The sequence below is a fragment of the Globicephala melas genome, chromosome 6 (genome assembly GCF_963455315.2).
Source record: "Globicephala melas chromosome 6, mGloMel1.2, whole genome shotgun sequence".
Taxonomy (NCBI): domain Eukaryota; kingdom Metazoa; phylum Chordata; class Mammalia; order Artiodactyla; family Delphinidae; genus Globicephala; species Globicephala melas.
In genome coordinates, this window is record NC_083319.1 from 112,408,660 (window position 1) to 112,425,069 (window position 16,410).

The window sequence follows — 16,410 nt, forward strand, 5'->3', positions numbered from 1 at the left end:
ATCCTTGTGTATATAAACATCTCCAGCATGGTTATTATTTTCCCAGCATCTGAATGCCATGTTATACCTCTGGCAGCTAAAGTTCTTGAACAAAAACCTTACCTTAAAGCTCAAACCCAATCGGCTGGCTCCAAGCCTGGATCCCCTTTCTAGGACAAGCGGTGGTGGTTCTTTGGGAGACTGGAGACACGCAGGCAGCAGAGGACAGCTGAGATGGGGGAGCTGACGAGCCTGTGAAGTGGGACAAGAGAGAGGAAAGTGCAAATTAATTCGTAAAAGTAAAACCGGCCTTCCATGTATTTTATTCAGTAGTTTCCAACAAGAGCCAAACTGCTCAGCCTGGGCTATACACAGGAGGACCTAGTTTTTCTTGTTAAGTCCCCGACATAGGGGAGTTGATGTACAGCCCCCTTTCAAGCTGGGAAACATGCCCTCTAACGACAGTCTATGGGAATCTGCTTCTTCATAGGAAAATAGAAGGGCAGAGACAGGACGCACAGGAGATGCGCAGGCTGCCCCTTATCACTCAGGGTTCACCTTCATTGCCAGAGATTTCCTGCCTCTCAAACGTTAAAGCACCATAGACAGGAGCCTCGCCTGGTGCCTTTGCCCTTGTGCGTCTTTCCAAGCTGGGAACGCTGTCTGGCAGGATCCAGAAACACTAACAGGTTTGTAGTCTTTGACACAGCGTATCAGATGCTGTGGCTTGGCTCAGAGGCTGAGCTCCTTCCTGTGTCTTTGAGCTCTGGAAGGTGAAATGCCACATTTCCAGATGGCCTTGCAGACACAGCCCCAGGTGTGAGCTCTGTCCCCCAGACGCCTGCGTTCAGAACTGAGTCAGGAGGCGAGCGGGCAGGATATGGGGTTCCCGTCTCCTGGCACAGCTAAGGCAGCAGGACCTCACAGCAGGCCGCTGCCCGGCTGGGTGGGTCTGCTTCTTCTGGCAGAAACAGGGAAATGCGGGGCTAGAAATTGTCCCCAGCCCTGTGGAAAACGCTCCACCCACATTTTCAGTCATGCCAACCATTTGGAAACCATGGAATACATGATAAAAATGTTTTTTGCTTAAACTAGCCAGAGTAGTTTCCATTATCTGCAACTGAATGCCCACCAGCCCAGGTATGCCGGGGTCTCTAAGACCACCCTTGGGCTTCATGGGTCGCTGGAAGGACTCAGAGGACCAGAAGTTGTTCTATTCACAGTTACAGGTTATTATAGCAGAAGGATAGAGCAAAATCTCAAAGGGAAAGTCACGTGGGCAAAGTCTAGGGGAAACCAGACACAAGCTTCCGAGAGTCCTCTTCCAGCAGTGCCACGGGACTCACTTAATTCCTTCAGCAAGGATGGCTGACGCCGTGGTTGCAAGACTGCCCCACCTGCCGCAGAGGGAGAGCAGGTGTTCAGCATAAACCACCTGCAGAAACCATGACAGCAGGGATCAGCCCCCAGGCATGCAGAACACTCCTCCAGTCCATGTACCCCGAGAGCTCGGTCGCCAGGAGCCAGCCAAGGGCGGACATGGAAGCAGCCTGTTCCTGGGTATGTGCACGGTCCCAGGGACCCAGAGCTGCTGCCTTAACCCTCTCCTGCCCACGAGGAATTCCACTTCTGGACAGGTAAAGAGTTACCCGAAATATGCAAGACACTAAAAACTACAAAGAGAGTAATTGTAATTTAAAACAGCCAAAAGCTGGGGGTGGGAGTAGAGGTTTGGTGACTAGAGGTCTCACAATAGGAAGATGTTACATCAATTATGGTTCACCACTTAACTAAGTTTTAGGCCACCACTGAACACCAGTATGGTAAAATGATTATATGGGATGAAAAGTCAGGGTATAAAAGTGTACACAAACTGTTACCTCACTGCCCGATGTACAGTGAGGCCAAACAATACCAAAACATTGGAGTTTGGAGCAGACAAAGGTTTACTGCAGGGCACCGCAAGGAGACGGATGACTCAAGCCTTAAAAACCCTTATGTCCCTGAAAGCTTTCAGCAAAGCCCCCTTACAGGAAAGGTGAGGGAGGGGCGTAGTTAGTTGTTGCAGGCTTCTTGGTGTCAGATACGTTGTTGTTGAGGTCGGGTCATGGTCAGGTCACAATGTTCCTGTAAACCTCCCCCACATGCCGCGGAGCTGCTGGGCCCGTGAGCCATGGCCGCAGAGCCTGCGTGCCCGGAGCCTGTGCTCTGCAACGGGAGAGGCCAGGGCAGTGGGAGGCCCGCGTACAGCAAAAAAAAAAAAAAAAAAGAAAGGGCAAGGTCCCAAGGCTCGACTTTCGCCCTCCGAGGTCCAGGCCCTGGCTAAGAGGAAGGGGTCCCTGCGGGGGGCTGGGGAGGGGGTGCATACCCTGTCCTGGAGCCTTCGTCCAGCACCAGGTCTGGGTCCTCCCGCCAGTGCCCAGGCTCTGCTGAAGAGGCAGATCTCAGCTGGCGGCACCCTCAGGGCCGGGTCCCCAGACCCTGCCCAGCCGTCATCACGGAGGGAGCCAGGCGCCCAGGACCCAACTGGCCCTCAGGCTCCTCAGGCCACACAGATGGCAAAGTCAGGTCCTGCAGACCGTGTCCCATCCAAACTGCTGCTGCCATTAGTCACCGTGGCGGGGATGGGGATGAGGGTCACCGCAGTGACCACCTCAGTGGGTGGCCTTGGTGAGGGCTCTGGAGCCCTGCAGGACACAACCCCAGTCTGTTCCCTGGGCCCCCCAGCTCACCTGCCAGGCCCGAGGCCGGGTGAGCTGGAGGGCCCCAGGGAGAAGGCCGAGATCCGCCTCTTACCTCACTCTCGCCCGAGGAGCACTGGCAGAATGGGCCCACTAACGGTGGCTCATGGACAGCCGGTCACTTGGGGGAGGGGCCCATAGCGGTGGCGACAAATGGTTGAGTGGGACCTCTGACACAGTCTAACCATGGTGTTTGTGGTCTCCCGGTAACCACTGCCTGGTAACAGCATGGGGGGGGGGCGGTGATAACAGCCATGGCTGTGCTAGGGGCTGCACGCTGCTGTGCTCTATTACAATTCCCCCGTTTTCTTTGATACTCCTCAGTCCTGAGGAGAGCACGTGGGTGTGTTTTGGACAGAGTGGCTAATCATAAACTCGGCAGAGGAATTCAGTTTTGGTGGGACTTGGTCTCCACTTCCAATCCTGTTTCATCCTTCCCCAAGTCTTTCAGGGAATCGGACGATGACTGCTCTAGCTAATTCCTGCTGAAATGGGGTGTAGTCCTACCTTGATTTGGGGAATGGATACCAAGTTGGAAATATTCCCAAGGTCCAAGTCCTGGATCCAAGTCTTATATAAGAAAGATCTTGTATAAGGGATTCAGGAAAATAAGACTGAAAACCAGTCTGGATCTTGCACTCTGCGGGAGACTGGTTGCCAGATAGCCAGACTCACAGAAGTATAATTTACCAAATTGCTGTAAGTCATGAGTAACTTGAGGGGAAGGGCTTCCCTATATCTGGAGAACACAGATCAAAATCAGTAATATTCCAGACAAAACCCAAAAACATAACCATATACACCAGTTTACACAATAACCAATCCTTTTACTTTTTATGAAGCCATCAGATCTTCCATTAGGATTTTAAATTTCTTACTCAGTTCAGTGGTATAATCTGAAATTTACTCTAGATCTGTGTTTGTCAAAAAGTCTTTCCTATGAATCTTCTTGAAAATGAAGAACTTTTTTTAACATCTTTATTAGATTATAATTGCTTTACAATGGTGTGTTAGTTTCTGCTTTATAACAAAGTGAATCAGTTATACATATACATATGTCCCCACATCTCTTCCCTCTTGCATCTCCCTCCCTCCCACCCTCCCTGTCCCACCCCTCTAGGTGGTCACAAAGCACCAAGCTGATCTCCCTGTGCTATGCAGCTGCTTCCCACTAGCTATCTATCTTACGATTGCTACTGTATATATGTCCACGCCACTCGCTCACTTCGTCCCAGCTTACCCTTCCCCATCCCTGTATCCTCAAGTCCATTCTCTAGTAGGTCTGCATCTTTATTCCCATCTTGTCCCTAGGTTCCTCTGACCACTTTTTTTCTTTTTTTAGGTTCCATATATATGTGTTAGCATACTGCACTTGTTTTTCTCTTTCTGACTTACTTCACTCTGTATGACAGTCTCTAGGTCCATCCACCTCACTACAAGTAACTCAGTTTCATTCCTTTTTATGGCTGAGTAACATTCCATTCTATATATGTGCCACATCTTTATCCATTCATCTGTTGATGGACACTTAGGTTGCTTCCATGTCCTGGCTATTGTAAACAAGAGCTGCAATGAACATTTTGGTACATGACTCTTTGAATTATGGTTTCCTCAGGGTATATGCCCAAAACAGGGATTGCTGGGTCATTTGGTAGTACTATTTTTAGTTTTTTAAGGAACCACCATACTGTTCTCCATAGTGGCTGTTATCATTTACATTCCCACCAACAGTGCAAGAGTGCTCCCTTTTCTCCACACCCTCTCCAGCATTTAATTTTTCTAGATTTTTTGATGATGGCCATTCTGACCGGTGTGAGATGATATCTCATTGTAGTTTCGATTTGCATTTCTCTAATGATTAATGATGTTGAGCATTCTTTCATGAGTTTGTTGGCAGTCTGTATATCTTCTTTGCAGAAATGTCTATTTACGTCTTCTGCCCATTTTTGGATTGGTTTGTTTGTTTCTTTGTTATTGAGCTGCATGAGCTGCTTGTAAATTTCGGAGATTAATCCTTCATCAGTTGCTTCATTTGAAAATATTTTCTCCCATTTTGAGGGTTGTCTTTTCGTCTTGTTTATGGTTTCCTTTGCTGTGCAAAAGCTTTGAAGTTTCATTAGGTCCCATTTGGTTATTTCTGTTTTCATTTCCATTTCTCTAGGAGGTGGGTCAAAAAAGGATCTTGCTGTGATTTATGTCATAGAGTGTTCTGCCTATGTTTTCTTGTAAGAGTCTGATAGTGTCTGGCCTTACATTTAGGTCTTTATTCCATTTTGGGTTTATTTTTGTGTATGGTGTTAGGGAGTGTTCTAATTTCATACTTTTACATGTACCTGTCCAGTTTTCCCAGCACCACTAATTGAAGAGGCTGTCTTTTCTCCACTGTATATTCTTCCTCCTTTATCAAAGATAAGGTGACCATACATGCATGGGTTTATCTCTGGGCTTTCTATTCTGTTCCATTGATCTATACGTCTGTTTTTGTGCCAGCACCATACTGTCTGGATTACTGTAGCTTTGTAGTATAGTCTAAAGTCAGGGAGCCTGATTCCTCCAGTTCCATTTTTCGTTCTCAAGATTGCTTTCGCTATTTTGGGTCTTTTGTGTTTCCATACAAATTGTGGAATTTTTTGTTCTAGTTCTGTGAAAAATGCCAGTGGTAGTTTGATAGGGACTGCATTGAATCTGTAGATTGTTTTGGGTAGTAGAGTCATTTTCACAATGTGGATTCTTCCAATCCAAGAACATGGTATATCTCTCCATCTATTTGTATCATCTTTAATTTCTTTCATCAGTGTCTTAGAATTTTCTGCATACAGGTCTTTTGTCTCCTTAGGTAGGTTTATTCCTAGATATTTTATTCTTTTTGTTGCAATGCTAAATGGGAGTGTTTTCATAATTTCACTATCAGATTTTTCATCATTAGTGTATAGGAATGCCAGAGATTTCTGTGCATTAATTTTGTATCCAGCTACGTTACCAAATTCATTGATTAGCTCTAGTAGTTTTCTGGAAGCATCTTTAGGATTCTCTATGTATAGTATCATGTCATTTGCAAACAATGACAGCTTTACTTCTTTTCCGATTTGGATTCCTTTTATTTCTTTTTCTTCTCTGATTGCTGTGGCTAGAACTTCCAAAACTATGTTGAATAATAGTGTTGAGCGTGGGCAACCTTTTCTTGTTCCTGATCTTAGAGGAAATGTTTCCAGTTTCTCACCATTGAGGACAATGTTGGCTGTGGGTCTGTCATATATGGCCTTTATTATGTTGAGGAAAGTTCCCTCTATGCCTACTTTCTGGAAGGTTTTTATCATAAATGGGTGTTGAATTTTGTCAAAAGCTTTCTCTGCATCCATTGAGATGATCATATGGTTTTTTCCTTCAATTTGTTATTATGGTGTATCACGTTGATTGATTTGGGTATATTGAAGAACGCCTGCATTCCTGGAATAAACGCCACTTGATCATGGTGTATGATCCTTTTCATGTGCTGTTGGATTCTGTTTGCTAGTATTTTGTTGAGCATTTTTGCATCTATGTTCATCAGTGATACTGGCCTGTAGTTTTCTTTCTTTGTGACATCTTTGTCTGGTTTTGCTATCAGGGTGATGGTGGCCTCGTAGGATGAGTTTGGGAGTGTTCCTCCCTCTGCTATATTTTGGAAGAGTTTGAGAAGGATAGGTGTTAGTTCTTCTCTAAATGTTTGAAAGAAGTTGCCTGTGAAGCCATATGGTCCTGGGCTTTTGTTTCTTGGAAGATTTTTTTTTTTTTTTTTTTTTTTTTGCAGTACGCAGGCCTCTCACTGTTGTGGCCTCTCCCAACGTGGAGCACAGGCTCCGGACGCACAGACTCAGCGGCCATGGCTCACAGGCCCAGCCGCTCCGCGGCATGTGTGATCTTCCCGGACCAGGGCACGAACCCGTGCCCCCTGCATCGGCAGGTGGACTCTCAACTACTGCGCCACCAGGGAAGCCCCTGTTGGAAGATTTTTAATCACAGTTTCAATTTCAGTGCTCATGATTGGTCTGTTCATATTTTCTATTTCTTCCTGGTTCAGCCTCGGAAGGTTGTGCATTTCTAAGAATTTGTCCATCTCTTCCAGGTTGTCCATTTTATTGGCAGAGTTGCTTGTAGTAATCTCTCATGGTCCTTTGTATTTCTGCAGTGTCAGTTGTTACTTCTCCTTTTTCATTTCTAATTCTATTGAGTCTTCTCCCTTTTTTTCTTGATGAGTCTGGTTAATGGTTTATCAATTTTGTTTATCTTCTCAAAGAACCAGCTTTTAGTTTTATTGATCTTTGCTATTGTTTCATTTCTTTTTCATTTATTTCTGATCTGATCTTTATGCTTTCTTTCCTTCTGCTAACTTTGGGGGTTTTTGCTCTTCTTTCTCTAATTGCTTTAGGTGTAAGGTTAGGTTGTTTATTTGATATGTTTCTTGTTTCTTAAGGTAGGCTTGTATAGCTATAAACTTCCCTCTTAGAACTGTGTTTGCTGCATCCCATAGGTTTAGGATCGTTGTATTTTCATTGTCATTTGTTTCGAGGAATTTTTTGACTTCCTCTTTGATTTCTTCAGTCATCTCTTGGTTATTAAGTAGTGTGTTGTTTAGCCTCCATGTGTTTGTATTTCTTGCAGATTTCTTCCTGTAATTGATATCTAGTCTCATAGCGTTGTGTTCGGAAAAGATACTTGATACGATTTCAATTTTCTTAAATTTACCAAGGCTTGATTTGTGACCGAAGATATGATCTATCCTGCAGAATGTTCCATGAGCACTTGAGAAGAATGTGTATTCTGTTGTCTTTGGATGGAATGCCCTATAAATATCAATTAAGTCCATCTTGTTTAATGTATCATTTAAAGCTTTTGTTTCCTTATTTATTTTCATTTTGCATGATCTCTCCATTGGTGGAAGTGGGGTGTTAAGTCACCTACAATGATTGCGTTACTGTCCATTTCCCCTTTTATGGCTGTTAGTATTTGCCTTGTATATTGAGGTGCTCCTATGTTGGGTGCATAAATATTTACAATTATTATATCTTCTGAAGATGAAGCACTTTTGCAAAGCATCAGTTTAACTGTCTATTAAAGACTTTAAAAGGCAAAGTTAAAGATCTGATTACAATGGTTTGACAAAGAAGCTTAATCAAGTTGCAATGATATAACCAGACTTATGGCTGATAGATTATACCAGAGCATATCTACATTTCTGACACTTTATATAATTTCTAGAGTATCTATAGTAGTAACGTTTACCTGTACTGGATAATCTTAGAAGGCTTATCACTCCTTTGACAATGCTTCCCAAGTAATTCAATACACTAAATAATACTTACTAAATATTCCTCCTTGACATGACTTAAGGGCCCCCTGAAGAATCCCGAAGTTAGCTGGAGGTCAAAAGAACCTTAATTATAATTTGATATTTGGGAAGTTTGTCAAAATGTTTCAAAACACTTGGTCAAATAAGATCATCGGTCACTGTAAGACAATACTTGTTTCTTATCCAAAGTGAGAAGAGATCTTAAAAGCAAATACAGATCACTTAAAGGCAAGGAAGTTCATATAACCTCTTATCAAAAGCAGCATTCTAAATAAAATTGTACTCTTAGCAGAGAGGAACCAAATCTAGTCTTGCACAGCTTACTTTTTTTTTTTTTGGTATGCGGGCCTCTCACTGTTGCGGCCTCTCCCGTTGCGGAGCACAGGCTCCAGATCCGCAGGCTCAGCGGCCACGGCTCACGGGCCTAGCTGCTCCGCGGCATGTGGGATCTTCCCGGACCGGGGCACGAACCCGTGTCCCCTGCATCGGCAGGCGGACTCTCAACCACTGCGCCACCAGGGAAGCCTGCAGAGCTTACTTTTAATAACAAAATCTATTTACCTAATTTTAATGTAATCTCAGCCCAACCGTGCACAAAACTCCATTTTTACTCAACACACAGATCCTACTTCCTCACTTTATACTGAAAATTTTTTCATTTGATTTTTAGTAGCTTTAATTACATATTTAGATTAGAATCCTCAACTCTTAAACACCTTAATTTTTAGAGAAAACCAAGAGGCAAGTAATTGTGAACTGTTTGTCAGTCCAGCATTTTGATTGGAAATTTATGCTTTAGTTTTTCTCTCCTAAGAAGGCAAAGGTAGATAAAGTTAGATTTGCCCAGCAACCAGCGTTCAAATATTTTATCCTATTTGAAATGACCCAGATAGTCAATGAATTCTTGTCATTTAACTTAGTTCAGTTTCAAGTTACCAAAATCTAGATAGGCTATTCTAGATAGACTTAAAGTTTCATCATATCAAGTTATTTTCCTTGCTGACAAATTTGCAACAGATATAAGGTCTTATATGATTTCTAATAAACCTAGGTACAACAGAAATGTTATACTTAACAAACCAACAAGCTTAAGCTAGCTTCAATACCAGATATCAACCCAGATCATGAGGCCCTGAAATTCATTTTGGGCAATTTTCTAAGTATTAGGAAGTATTTAATTTGTAAGCACTTACTTTAGAGTCAGTTAAATAGAGCTCATTTACAAGTTAATTCAGCAGTATTATAACCAAAAATGGTCCAAATCTGGAGAATGCCCCTCAAGGTGTTGCATTTGGGAAACAAATCTGAGTTTCCCATAGCCAGCATACCTACACACAAGACCAAATCAAACATACACACAAGACCAAATCAAACATACACACAAAGAACAAAGTCTACTTCCTACAGGACAAAAACAAAAGGGTGAAGTTCAACAATTTCCTTAACTTTTTCAAACAAAGATCCCTCTTTTTAACAACAAACAACATGCAAATGGAAAGATAGGGAATCGTGACCACAAGTGTCATGGCAATTCACCTGGTAAATGCAAAACCAAAAATAAACGTTGGAATAAGTTAAGTTTACTTAGTTAACTTCAAGCTTTTTCCAAGAAATATTTTTATTTTCTCAGGGTCAGAATTCTGAAAAAAAAGTATTTCATCAAGCCAGCTTTCTCTAACTGCATAGGCAAAAAAAAAAAGTTTTGGAATTCCAAAAGAGTTTCATCCTAACCAATTTTTCTTTAGAGTGTAAAAAATACAGTGCCCATGCAGTGTTTAAAAAATCTTCTTTCTGGGTTTCCCTGGTGGTGCAGTGATTGAGTCCGCCTGCCGATGCAGGGGACATGGGTTCGTGCCCCGGTCCGGGAGGATCCCACATGCCGCGGAGCGGCTGGGCCCGTGAGCCATGGCCGCTGAGCCTGAGCGTCCAGAGCCTGTGCTCCGCAACGGGAGAGGCCACAACAGTGAGAGGCCCATGTACCGCAAAAAAAAAAAAAAAAAAAAAAAAAAATCTTTTATTTTATGCTAGGGGCACTATAAGATGGAATAGAGCTCTGATTATCACAGCAGGTGTTATCAAATACCAAACAAACAAATGCAGTGCAAAACGGTCTCTCAGGATCACAGTTCCCTAGCACCAAAAAGGAGATTCCCACCCAGTGCAAAGGGAAAATCCCAACCAAAGCTCCGCCACAGGCAAAACCGAACACAACGGGAAAGGATACCTGGTGTCATCACACTTGAGCTCCGTTTTTCACCAAAGACGTCTCAACAAGCCAATGCAAGTACTGATTCACACACACACAATATACAAATAACAAACACGGTCCCACAAACAAAAGCACAAGCCAGAGTGGCTCACCCCAAAATGACATATACAAACACACAAACGACAAATAAGCTACAGTCGCATAGACAGAAAATCAGAGGAAGGTAGTCTAAAATTCCTCTTCCACTCCCAGACGGAGGCCTCCAGAGTGGTCCAGCTCTCAAGAGAACGGACCCAAAGTGGCTCACTTGCTGCAACAGAAGCAGCCCAAATGGAGTGGAGCGAATTCCCAGCCTGCACAAGCTGGAGTGACTTACCCCCAAGCGACACCAAATGCGGACCACAGCTCCTGATGTTTCTCTGCTCCCAACAGCCTCGTGCACTGGGGCGGCTGACCTCTATCAGGGAGAGCCCCTCCCAGTTCCCTGGAGCAAAATGAGCTCCAGAAGCTGCTGAGAACTCAGGAAAGGGGCTGCCCCTGGCTGGGGTCCACTGGCCACTGGCACAGACATCCTGGCTGGCTCGCTATAATTGTTACCAAAACACAAGTCCGTGTGCCTCATACACAAGAGAGGCCAAACAATACTGAAATGTCAGAGACTGGAACAGAGAAAGGTTTATTGCATGGCCATGCAAGGAGATGGGTGGCTCATGCCTTAAAAACCCCAAACTCAAGCTCGAGGAGAAGATGGCGGAAGAGTAAGACACGGAGACCTCCTTCCTCCCCACAGATACATCAGAAATACATCTACACGTGGAACTGCTCCTATAGAACAGGTACTGAATGCTGGCAGAAGACCTCAGACTTCCCAAAAGGCAAGAAACTCCCCCACGTACCTGGGTAGGGCAAAAGAAAAAAGAATAAACAGAGACAAAAGAATAGGGACGGGACCTGCACCAGTGGGAGGGAGCCGTGAAGGAGGAAAGGTTTCCACACACTAGGAAGCCCCTTCACGAGCAGAGACTGCAGGTGGCGAAGGGGGTAAGCTTCAGAGCCACGGAGGAGAGCACAGCAACAGGGGTGCGGAGGGCAAAGCAGAGAGATTCCCGCACAGAGGATCGGTGCCGACCCGCACTCACCAGCCCGAGAGGCTTGTCTGCTCCCCCGCTGGGGTGGGCGGGGGCTGGGAGCTGAGGCTCGGACTTCGGTCAGGATCGCAGGGAGAGGACTGGGGTTGGCAGCGTGAACACAGCCTGAAGGGGGCTACTGGGCCATGGCTAGCGGGGAGCGAGTCCGGGAAAAAGTCTGGACCTGCCGAAGAGGCAAGAGACTTTTTCTTGCCTCTGTTTCCTGGTGCGCGAGGAGAGGGGATTAAGAGCGCTGCTTAAAGGAGCTCCAGAGACGGGCATGAGACGCTAAGGCTGCTGCTGCTGCCACCAAGAAGCCTGTGTGCGAGCACATGCCACTATCCACACCGCCCCTCCCAGGAGCCTGTGCAGCCCGCCACTGCCAGGGTCCCGTGATCCAGGGACAACTTCCCCAGGAGAACACACGGCGCGCATCAGGCTGGTGCAACATCATGCGGGCCTCTGCTGCTGCAGGCTCGCCCCCCACTCTGTACCCCTGCCTCTCCCCAGCCTGAGTGAGCCTGAGCCCCAGAATCAGCTGCTCCCTTAACCCCGTCCTGTCTGAGCAAAGAACAGACGCCCTCCGGAGACCTACACGCAGAGGTGGGGGCAAATCCAAAGCTGAGCCCCTGGGAGCTGTGAGAACAAAGAAGAGAAAGGGAAATCTCTCCCAGCAGCCTCAGAAGCAGTGGATTAAAGCTCCACAATCACCTTGATGTCCCCTGCATCTGTGGAATACCTGAATAGACAAAAGTCATCCCAAATTGAGGAGGTGGACTTTGGGAGCAAGATATATTATTTTTTCCCCTTGTCCTCTTTTTGTGAGTGTGTATGTCTCTGTGTGAGATTTTGTCTGTATAGCTTTGCTTTCACCATTTGCCCTAGGATTCTGTCCATCCATTCTTTTTTTCTTTTTTACTTTTTAAATTTTTTTCATAATTATTTTTTATTTTAATAACTTTATTTTAATGTTATCCTTTCTCTTTCTTTCCTTCCTTCCTTCTTTCCTTCTTTCATTCCTCCCTTCTTCCCTTCCTCCTTTCTTTCTTTCTTTTGTTCTTTCTTTCTTTGTTTCTTTCTTTCTTATTTTTTCTCCCTTTTATTCTGAGCCGTGTGGATGAAAGGCTCTTGGTGCCCAGCCAGGAGTCAGTGCTGTGTCTCTGAGGTGGGAGAGCCAACTTCAGCACACTGGTCCACAAGAGACCTCCCAGCTCCATGTAATATCAAACGGCGAAAATCTTCCAGAGACCTCCATCTCAACGCCAAGACCCAGCTTCACTCAACAACCAGCAAGCTACAGTGCTGGACACCCTATGCCAAACAACTAGCAAGACAGGAACACAACCCCACCCATTAGCAGAGAGGCTGCCTAAAATCATAAAAAGTCCACAGACACCCCAAAACACACCACCAGACATGGACCTGCCCACCAGAAAGACAAGATCCAGCCTCATCTACCAGAACACAGTCAGTAGTCCCCTCCACTAGGAAGCCTACACAACCCACTGAACCAACCTTAGCCACTGGGGACAGATACCAAAAACAACGGGAACTACGAACCTGCAGCCTGCGAAAAGGAGACCCCAAACACAGTAAGATAAGCAAAATGAAAAGACAGAAAAACACACAGCAGATGAAGGAGCAAGTTAAAAACCCACCAGACTTAACAAATGAAGAGGAAATAGGCAGTCTACCTGAAAAAGAATTCACAATAATGATAGTAAAGATGACCCAAAATCTTGGAAATAGAATAGAGAAAATGCAAGAAACATTTAACAAGGACCTAGAAGAACTAAAGAGGAAACAAGCAATGATGCACACCACAATAAATGAAATTAAAAATACTCTAGATGGGATCAATAGCAGAATAACTGAGGCAGAAGAACGGATAAGTGACCTGGAAGATAAAATAGTGGAAATAACTACTGCAGAGCAGAATAAAGAAAAAAGAATGAAAAGAACTGAGGACAGTCTCAGAGACCTCCGGGACAACATTAAATGCACCAACATTCGAATTATAGGGGTCCCAGAAGAAGAGAAAAAGAAAGGCATTGAGAAAATATTTGAAGAGATAATAGTTGAAAACCTCCCTGATATGGGAAAGGAAATAGTTAATCAAGTCCAGGAAGAACAGAGAGTCCCATAAAGGATAAATCCAAGGAGAAACATGCCAAGACACATATTATTCAAACTGTCAAAAATTAAATACAAAGAAAACATATTAAAAGCAGCAAGGGAAAAACAACAAATAACACACAAGGGAATCCCCATAAGGTTAACAGCTGATCTTTCAGCAGAAACTCTGCAAGCCAGAAGGGAGTGGCAGGACATATTGAAAGTGTTGAAGGAGAAAAACCTGCAACCAAGATTACTCTACCCAGCAAGGATCTCATTCAGATGTGATGTAGAAATTAAAACCTTTACAGACAAGCAAAAGCTGAGAGAGTTCAGCACCACCAAACCAGCTTTACAACAAATGCTAAAGGAACTTCTCTAGGCAAGAAACACAAGAGAAGGAAAAGACCTACAATAACAAACCCAAAACAATTAAGAAAATGGAAATAGGAACATACGTATCGATAATTACCTTAAATGTAAATGAATTAAATGCTTCCACCAAAAGACACAGACTGGCTGAATGGATACAAAAACAAGACCCATATATATGCTGTCTACAAAAGACCCACTTAGACCTAGGGACACATACAGAGTGAAAGTGAGGGGATGGAAAAAGATATTCCATGCAAATGGAAATCAAAAGAAAGCTGGACTAGCAATTCTCATATCAGACAAAATAGACTTTAAAATAAAGACTATTACAAGAGACAAAGAAGGACACTACATAACGATCAAGGGATCAATCCAAGAAGAAGATATAACAATTGTAAATATTTATGCACCCAACATAGGAGCACCTCAATACATAAGGCAAATACTAACAGCCATAAAAGGGGAAATCAACAGTAACATATTCATAGTAGGGGATTTTAACACCCCACTTTCACCAATGGACAGATCATCCAAAATGAAAATAAATAAGGAAACACAAGCTTTAAATGATACATTAAACAAGACGGACTTAATTGATATTTATAGGACATTCCATCTGAAAACAACAGAATACACATTTTTCTTAGGTGCTCATGGAACATTATCCAGGATAGATCATATCTTGGGTCACAAATCAAGTCTTGGTAAATTGAAGAAAATTGAAATCGCATTAGGTATCTTTTCCAACCACAATGCTATGAGACTAGATATCAATTACAGGAAAAGATCTGTAAAAAATACAAACACATGGAGGCTAAACAACACACTACTTAATAACCAAGAGATCACTGAAGAAATTAAAGAGGAAATCAAAAAATACGTAGAAACAAATGACAATGAAAACACAACGACACTAAACCTATGGGATGCAGCAAACGCAGTTCTAAGAGGGAACTTTATAGCTATACAAACCTACCTTAAGAAACAAGAAATATCTCAAATAAACAACCTAACCTTACACCTAAATCAATTAGAGAAAGAAGAACAAAAAACCCCCAAAGTTAGCAGAAGGAAAGAAATCATAAAGATCAGATCAGAAATAAATGAAAAAGAAATGAAGGAAACAACAGCAAAGATCAATAAAACTAAAAGCTGCTTCTTTGAGAAGATAAACAAAGTTGCTAAACCATTAGCCAAACTTATAAAGAAAAAAAGGGAGAAGACTCAAATCAATAGAATTAGAAATGAAAAAGAAGTAACAACTGACACTGCAGCAATACAAAGGATCATGAGAGACAACTACAAGCAACTCTATGCCAATAAAGTGGACAACCTGGAAGAAATGGACAAATTCTTAGAAATGGACAACCTGCCGAGACTGAACCAGGAAGAAATAGAAAATATGAACAGACCAATCACAAACACTGAAATTGAAACTGTGATTAAAAATCTTCCAACAGGGGCTTCCCTGGTGGCGCGGTGGTTGAGAGTCTGCCTGCCGATGCAGGGGACATGGGTTCGTGCCCTGGTCTGGGAAGATCCCACATGCCGCGGAGCGGCTGGGCCCGTGAGCCATGGCCGCTGAGCCTGTGTGTCCGGAGCCCGTGCTCCGCAACGGGAGAGGCCACGGTGGTGAGAGGCCCGCGTACCGCAAAAAAAAAAAAAAAAAAATCTTCCAACAAACAAAAGCCCAGGACCAGATGGCTTCACAGGCGAATTCTATCAAACATTCAGAGAAGAGCTAACACTTATCCTTCTCAAACTCTTCCAAAGTATAGCAGAGGGAGGAACACTCCCGAACTCATCCTACGAGGCCACCATCACCCTGATACCAAAACCAGACAAAAATGTCACAAAGGAAGAAAACTACAGGCCAATATAATTGATGAACATAGATGCAAAAATCCTCAACAAAATACTAGCAAACAGAATCCAACAGCACATTAAAAGGATCATACACCATGATCATGTGGGGTTTATCCCAGGAATGCAAAGGTTCTTCAATATACGCAAATATACGCAAATGCAAAGGTTCTTCAATATACGCAATATACCATATTAACAAATTGAAGGAGAAAAACCGTATGATCATCTCAATAGATGCAGAGAAAGCTTTCAACAAAATTCAGCAACAATTTATGATAAAAAACCTGCAGAAAGTAGGCATAGAGGGAACTTTCCTCAACATAATAAACGCTATATATGACAAACTCACAGCCAACATCGTCCTCAGTGGTGAAAAACTGAAACCATTTCCACTAAGATCAGGAACAACACAAGGTTGCCCACGCTCACCACCCTTATTCAACATAGTTTTGGAAGTTTTAGCCACAGCAATCAGGGAAGAAAAAGAAATAAAAGGAATCCAAATTGGAAAAGAAGATGTGAAGCTGTCACTGTTTGCAGATGACATGAGACATATATAGAGAATCCTAAAGATGCTACCAGAAAACTATTAGTTAATCAATGAATTTGGTAAAGTAGCAGGATACAAAATTAATGCACAGAAATCTCTGGCATTCCTATACACTAATG

General features: G+C 43.5%; 1 long non-coding RNA gene across 4 annotated transcripts in view; it reads right to left on the minus strand.

Annotated features, from left to right (window-relative positions):
- The window catches only part of LOC138842731 (uncharacterized), a 554,863-nt gene that overhangs the window by 516,635 nt on the left and 21,818 nt on the right, over window positions 1–16,410 (minus strand). For all 4 annotated transcript variants that reach the window (XR_011377559.1, XR_011377558.1, XR_011377557.1 and 1 more), the window contains exon 2: window positions 103–231. This is a non-coding gene — a long non-coding RNA (uncharacterized lncRNA). The remainder of the gene's footprint in view (window positions 1–102; window positions 232–16,410) is intronic.